Genomic DNA, 8043 nt, shown 5'->3' with positions numbered 1-8043 from the left:
AAACACTGGAGCCCACTCTCTCTCTCTGTCATATGGGGTTACAATGAGAAGACAGCCATCTGCAAACTGGAAAGAGGATCCTCATCAGACACCAGATCTTCTGGCCTCTTGATCTTGGACTTCCTGGGCTCCAGAACTGTGAGAAATAAGAGTTTCTTGTTTAAGCCACACAGTCTATGGTAATTTGTTATAGCAGCCTGGACAGATTGAGACAATACCTTAAACAGATAAGCTGATGTATGTTTGGATGTTTTTGATTTCAAGTCTGTAATGGAATTATGTAGTGGAGGAGAGAGGTGATGGTTTTTTGTTTGTTTGTTTGTTTTTGGTCTTCATTACTGGCAAAGAAGGTATTGTTCCTGAGGAAAGAAATCGTTGAGAACAGAGTAAAAAGAACATTTCTTGGAAATATGGGAGATGGCAGCGCGTTATTCGCCCAGGTGACAAACTCATGACGGGTTTCTGTACTTAGCTAGCTAGCTGTCTTGAAATGTTCAAGATTTGAAAGCAGCATGCTGGGAAATACCAGTCTGCTATGAAGCACCCTTTCTCTGCAGTTTCACCATCTCAGTAAAGAGGATGAGGTCAGTGAATATGCTCATTTATCTGCATTTTACTCTAGTCTCACTGGTATAATTTGCATGATATCAAGGTGAAAAGACCCACATGTTCTTCCAACATGTCAACGTTTTATTTTCTAATAAGAAACATATATTAGAGGTAAGTTAGTGTTTTGTGTTCTCTTGAATATTTATTCAAATTCATAGGAGAAACATATTCATTAACTTTTGGTAAAAGTTAGCAAAATATGAAATCCATACTCATGTTTTATGAAAGTTAAAATGTCCTGCTCACTGTCACTCATCAACCACTTTTCTGCTCATTTATTAAATCCTATCATGTACATATTAGGTATCTTAGCTTGGGCTGCCATAACAAAATACCATAGACTGAGGGGCTTCAATGACAGAAATAGACTTTCTCATAGTTCTCGAGATGGAAGTCTGAGACCAGGGTGGCAGTATGGTCCAGTTCTAATGAGGACCCTCTTCCTGGCTCGCAGGCAGCCACCTTGTCCCTGTGTCCTCACATAGGAGAGAGAGATCTGGTGTTTCTTCCTATTGTTATATGGGCATCAGCCCTGTTGGATTAGGGACCTACTCTAATGACCTTATTTAACCTTTCTAACTTCTTCACAGGCCCTTTCTCCAAGTACAGACACACTGTGGGCAGGGGGTGGGGAGTGGTTAGGTCTTCAACCTAGGAATGTTGGGGGGACACAATTCGGTCCAAAGCATGAGGTTCACACAACTTAACAGGAATATGTTGCAGATTATACTTTAAATAATATTCTCAATAATACTTAACGTACATTTTGTAAGCATGTACTTATTGGCAACCGAGTTCTTTTCTCTTGCAATTTGCGTAAAATATTTAAACTATACTCCTAAAAGTAGAACATCTATTTCGTTTCAAAAGCAAATAAAAAATTTCCCCAAGTGCAAATCTAGTATAAAATGACCTAAGCAAAATATGTTACACATTTAGAAAACCAGCTTGATTTAATGAGTATTAATATTTCCCTCTCAAATGTTAATATACTGATTCCAATTCTGTGAAATGTGTAGTTACCTAAACATAATTGACTTCAACCCATTTTGGGCAGAAATCACTTATATACAAATAAATATCCTCCATCGTCTGTCTGTATTTCTGTCATATCTTTAGTACGCATTTTGAGATGTCCTTACAAAATGAAATATGACATTAATATATGCCTTTGCTTACAGTCAAAAAGAAAAGTTCTGGGCTTCCCTGGTGGCATAGTGGTTAAGAATCCGCCTGCCGATGCAGGGGACCTGGGTTTGAGCCCTGGTCTGGGAAGATCCCACATGCCACGGAGCAACTAAGCCCGTGAGCCACAACTACTGAGACCGCGTGCTGCAACTACTGAAGCCTGCGTGCCTAGGGCCTGTGCTACGCAACAAGAGAAACCACAGCAATGAGAAGCCCGCGCACCGCAACGAAGAGTAACCCCTGCTCTCCACAACTAGAGAAAGCCTGCGCGAAGAAAGCAACGAAGACCCAACCCAGCCAAAAATGAATAAATTAAATAAATTAAAAAAAAAAGAAAAGTTCTAAAATACACAATTAAAATTTTGCTTTTAACCCCAGTTTCATCTATTTTAGCTCCATAAGCAAAAGCCTCTGAGAAGAAGTTGAACAGTGTAATCAGTAGCATGTGATAAGCTTTTTGGGGTCATATTTCCTAGAAAGTGAAGAACTCTAATGACTGGGTAAAAAAAAATTTTTTTTGGTAAATTAGGTCATTTTCAATTCTTTGCTTTCAACAAAATAAAAGAAGGACCTAACCAAGTTTTCAATAGGTAGATAATTAAAAATATTTTGGGGAGCTTCCCTGGTGGCACAGTGGTTGAGAATCTGCCTGCTAATGCAGGGGACATGGGTTCGAGCTCTGGTCTGGGAGGATCCCACATGCCGTGGAGCAACTAGGCCCGTGAGCCACAACTACTGAGCCTGCACGTCTGGAGCGTGTGCTCCACAACAAGAGAGGCCGCGACAGTGAGAGGCCTGCGCACTGCGATGAAGAGTGGCCCCTGCTTGCCACAACTAGAGAAAGCCCTCACACAGAAACGAAGACCCAACACAGCAAAAATAAATAAATAAATTAATAAACTCCTACCCCTAACATCTTCTTTAAAAAATATATATATATATATTTTGATAATAGATCACTGCTCTTTTTGACTTATAATTAAGAAGGCATTCAAATAGCACAGTGGCATTTCCATAGGAAAATGCCTAGAACTGAGCTGTCAGGGGAAGCAGCTGGACCTAGCTGAGCAGAGAGGACCCATGGCTGAACACTTTAAAGAAGCAAGTAAATGTATGGTTTGCCTGACTTATCTTGAAAACCGCATGTACCTGAAATGTGAATATGTCTGCTGCTTCCAGTGCTTCGATTCACTGCAGAAGGAGCCTGATGGGGAGGGTTTATTGTGCCCCAACTGCTCTGTGGTCTCAAAAAGAATGACCTCAGGTGTGCTCTCAAGCTCTGAGCTCTGGTTTCAAAGGTTAAGGGTTAGGACCCCAGCTGAGAGCTGTCCTCCAGATGAACCCAAGGATGCGGAAGTTCCAAGTGGATGTGACCTTGGATGTTGACACAGCCAACAAGTACCTCATCATTTCTGAGGACCTGAAAACTGTCTGTTGTGGGTTTTTCAAGCAGAAGAAAAGGTCCTGACCTGAGAGATTCAACCATACAACTTGTGTCCTGGGATTCCCTCTGTTCACCTCTGGCCGCCAGTACTGGGAGGTGGACGTGGGGTCCAGCCAAGAATGGGATGTGGGCATTTGGAAAGAATCTGTGCATCGACAAGGGAAGACTCAACTGACTGCAGATCTTGGCTTCTGGACTGTGAGTTTGAGAAATGGAGATGTCTTCTCTGCCCACACTGTGCCTTCTGCTGTCCTCAAAGAATGGTTCTTTCTGGCAATAACTGCCCAGAACACAAGGACAGGCTGATGGTCCAATGAGAGACTCAAGGAGAGAGATCCGTGTGTGTCTTAGAACAAATTATGATCTCCTTACAGAGTCATGTGGACACAACAGAGACCTGAGGATTTTGAGGAAGGAAACACTAGCTTCAAAGGAGGTATTTTCCAGATTAAACAGACCTGAGGCCATAAATATCAAGGGTTGTGGAACTTAATCTCAGGGGAAAGTCCAGCCTTCGGATGGTGTGCTAATGATCAGGGTGAAGAGACTTTGGAACAGTTTGGAAAAGTGAGACCATGAAGGAAAACGCCCAACGGGAAACACAGTGAAGGGAGCCCCTGGTGCACTTTGAGTGTCCCCTCCCCCCAGTTATGACTTTCGTTTTAAACTTGGATTCTCCAACTGGGAACATAAAAAACTTTCTGTGCCCTCTGCTCAGCTGCTCATGTAGATCTTCTCAATAATTGCCAGGAGTTGTCACTAATCCAGACATGGATGAGGGTGATTTGCACTGGGGATAAGATTTGCTCCTCATTGCAGATTTCCCAGACTCTCCATGCAGACAGTGTCACCTATACTGCAGATGATGTGATAATGGCACCTCTGTGGGGAGATGAGGTCCAGGGACCCTGTCCCTATAACTGTGGCCCATCCTGATTGACACTTCCCTGTACAAAGCTCTGGAGCCAAGTCCAGGCAGGTGAATGCTTCCTTTTGTTCAACCTCAGGGCAGAAAACAGGAGAGAAGGGCTCCCCAGCAGGAGAGGAACTCAGAGCTGTGTTAGCACCATTAGGCAGGACAGGTACTCACCCTGCCTTGTCCTGAGCTGCCCCATTCATGCCCTGGCTGGACAGGTAGAAGGTGGGAATGTTCTGGGCTGTGTATCTGAGTGGGACCAGACCCATGAGGTTCACTGCAAATCCCTGTGCCCTGGAGTCCCTGACAAAGATGGAAAGAGGGATGGGGTCACTGTGGAATCTGTGATGACCCTTTTATGGCCAGAGTCACTGAGCTTCTCAATCATGTAAAAAAGGGTCTACTGATTTTTTAGGACCTAACATATTAGGGTTGGGTGTACAATTTCTGCCAAGATATTCTGTCACCATTCTGGGTGTTCTTAAGTGGTGTGTGTAGGTGTTGCTCATATTTTTATCTAATTGAATGGGGAAATGCCTCATTGTCCTACTTTAACCTAGAGCAAGAGGAGGAAGAGAACAGAATTTGTAGTGAGATGAAATCCAGTTAATTGTCTAGTCTGCCAAAATGGTGTGAATGTTGGAAAATAACCAGTGTATGACCTTTTTTAAAAACTGGAAATAGGATTAGAATAATGCTGTCTGTGGTAATTCAACACTGCATTTTATATTTTGAAGTACAGTGGAATGTACCTTGGGCCATGGTATTGTCTGAATGTTTCTTTCCCCCCAGATTAGTATATTGATTTGTAACCCCCAAAGATGACAGTATTAGGATGTGGACTTTTGGGAGGTGATTAGGTCATGAGGGTGGAGACCTCATGAACTGTATAAGTGCCCTTATAAAAGAGTCCTCAGAGAGCTCCATAGCCCTTTCCATCATGTAAAGACACAGTGAGAAGGCGCCAGCCACAAATCAGGAAGGGAACTCTCTCCAGAAGGGGACAATGCTGGTGCCTTGATTTGGACTGCCAGCCTCCAGAACTGTGAGCAGTAAATTTCTGTTGTTTATAACCCACCCAGTGGGTGATATTTTGTTCTAGCAGCTCAGACAGACTAAGGCCAGTATTGAAAAGGACTCCAGGTGGTCGTCACGGCTAAGACAGAGAGGCAATGTCTGAGAAAATGTTTAGAGATTCTTTCCTGGAAGCAACGTGTCCCCACCCTCCCCAACTCTCCCTGTGTCCTTCTATCCAGGGCCGTGTGCCTGACTCCTTTTTCCATTGTCCTGGGCACACAATGAGCTCTCTTAGAAGGATGTTCTCATTCTCTTAGGAGGTCTCCATAAACCAGCTCTGATTTCTGTGCTGACCTGGGATGAGATGAGTTACACAGTCCTCTGCTGACTCAGCGTCACATGAATTCCTACTCCTTCCACTGTATTGTGTGCATTTTTAGTCACAGCAGATATAAAACCCAGAAAGTATGAGGAAGCTAGTGGGGCAAGAAGTGCTCAGGCACCAGAGAGAGAAACGACTCCTTAAATTTTGTTTCCGTGAAAACAGTGCTGGGTCATCAGAAATGTTGTTGGAAAATAGGGCTTCTGAGTCACTCCTTTTGTCTTTTTCGAATGCTTTGCATCTGCTTGTCTTATCACCTGGAAACTGACCTGCCCACACTGATCCGCCCACACCGATCCTCCCACACCTGTGGGTGAAGAGAGGCTCAGGAGGCGGCAGGCACTGGGATGTGTGTTCCTGTCACAGCGCAAGGGCGCCTTCTGTGGCTTCGTTTGTGACTGGCTGTGGTGGTGCCTCGTGTGTGGCTGTGTGAGGCTGGGGGTCCTGGATTGTGTGGGGACAGGTGTGTCCTTTTGCGTTCTGGGTCATGATTGATGGTGTCAGGGAGGCACCTCCTCTGTGGGGTTGGTCTCTGTGTGTCCCGGGAAATGTACAGCCAGGAGGTTTGACCACATCACTCACCCCAGTAAACTCTCAGCCCCATAGGAAGGAGGTCATGGGCCGTGTTTGTGGGAGGAGAGATGCAAGGGAATGAGGGCACCTGCATGCACTTAGGAGTCACTGGGAGGTGTGATGTAGGGAGAAATGAATGGGGTTTCAGGGGTTTATATGAGGATTTACTGGGCATGAGATTCAAGTCAGATCTTTTGCCAACAAACAGCGTTTGGTTGGATTCGTTGAGACTAAAGTTTTAACAAACTATAGAAATATGGAATTGTACAAGTAATTGTTACTCAAAGGAGATTTCTGTAGAATTAAAGTTAAATTAGAGTCTTGTATAGTACAGGTTTATCAAAGAAACTGCAGGGAAGGGATTGCTCTGTGGTGATGAATCAAGGGTAGAGTGGGATTATGTATAAGGATACATTAAAAAATATATATATCAATTAAAAAAAGGAAAGAAAATGCCTAAAATTCTCATTACTTATTTAATTTAACAAGTTTTTCAGGACATATGTCTATAAAAATGAAAAATAGGAGTAGAATGGATGCTGAATCCTGTGTCATTCTATCAGTAACAGCCAAAGATACGGGAACTTGTTAAAAAGATCCATCTATTCATTTAGAACAATTGTCCAGTAAAGCCTTAGTTGCTATGCTTTATAATTCTCAAAATATGTTATACATTCATATTTCTTTGGTCAATTTTATACTAAAAATCATTGTAAAGATAGCTCAATCCAGAAGACTTTACAAATACAAAATTACAATGTTTAAACTTCCACCTATGGACAATTATTTCTGTTATTGTAGAGAAGTTAATAGAGTGATCATATAAAAATCTTTCAAATATAAAAATATATTACATTAGTAAGATTCTTTTGGGAAAATATGAGATCAAGGAGAAAAAGGTATGATACAAAATTTCCAGTTGTCAGAAAACAGCTCTGTGAATTTTTTTTTTTTTGTCTGTGAATTTTTAAGTGAGTGAGGATGGTTATCAAATTGCTTTGGCCTTTAGGGTCTATTGGATACAAGGTGACGCAAGTTTTACTTAAAAGTCAATATTTACAATATGCTAGAAAGTACATTTTTTGAAGCTGTTCAAATTGTTTTAGATTTTTTTTGAAGTATAGTTGATTTACAATGTTGTGTTAATTTCTTCTGTACAGCAAAGCAACTCAGTTATTCACACATATATACATATTCTTTTTAATATTCTTTTCCATCATGAAGCTGTTCAAATTTATGATGAAATATTTTAGGTGTCTACTTGAAAATGTAGGGGATACATAGCTTTTCAAAATTCTTTTAGGGAGTATGAGAGAAAAAAGTTTGAAGACAAATAATTTAATTTGTCAAATCTTTACAGGTTTTTTTTTTGCATTTTATTTTTTTTAAACGTCTTTCTTGGGGTATAATTGCTTTACAGTGGTGTGTTAGTTTCTGCTTTAACAGTTGTTGATGATGGACTTAATGGGGAAAAAAGTGGACAGGAAAATTTAGAGCATAGAGAAGGGCAGACGTGGGTGTGCTGTTGATATGAGCTCTTGTGACCGCAAAGTAGAGCAGGAGAAATAGTAACAAAAAAGAACAAAATTGTACACAGTTCTCAAAATTCTCAATTTTTGGCCAGCGCCTTGAGACATGGCCTCATCTGTTGTTTATGAACTTTACAAAGCAGATTTATGTTGAAGTTGGTTCTCTCTTCGGATGGGTTTAATTATGTTGGAGACCAAGACTCCATTATCATTCCTATGATTACTATGTTCCTGGAACTGTGCTGAGATGCAAAGATGAACATGCAAACAAGATTCCCTCAAGGAGTTTACAGCACAGAATAAAGCTAGAGCTTAATATAATCTCAAATCGAAAGTCAGTGATCATCTGCTCTGAGTATTTTTCATCTATATCCCATGTTTCTCT

At 41.6% G+C, this 8043-nt stretch overlaps 1 pseudogene; it reads left to right on the top strand.

Annotated features, from left to right (window-relative positions):
- Positions 1–2877: 2877 nt before the first annotated feature.
- On the top strand, positions 2878–3547 carry LOC116759171 (annotated as a pseudogene).
- Positions 3548–8043: the final 4496 nt, after the last annotated feature.

Source organism: Phocoena sinus, chromosome 9, assembly GCF_008692025.1.
Source record: "Phocoena sinus isolate mPhoSin1 chromosome 9, mPhoSin1.pri, whole genome shotgun sequence".
Classification (NCBI taxonomy): Eukaryota; Metazoa; Chordata; class Mammalia; order Artiodactyla; family Phocoenidae; genus Phocoena; species Phocoena sinus.
Note: the sequence above shows the minus strand (reverse complement) of the source record. Positions and strands in the feature narration are given on the sequence as shown.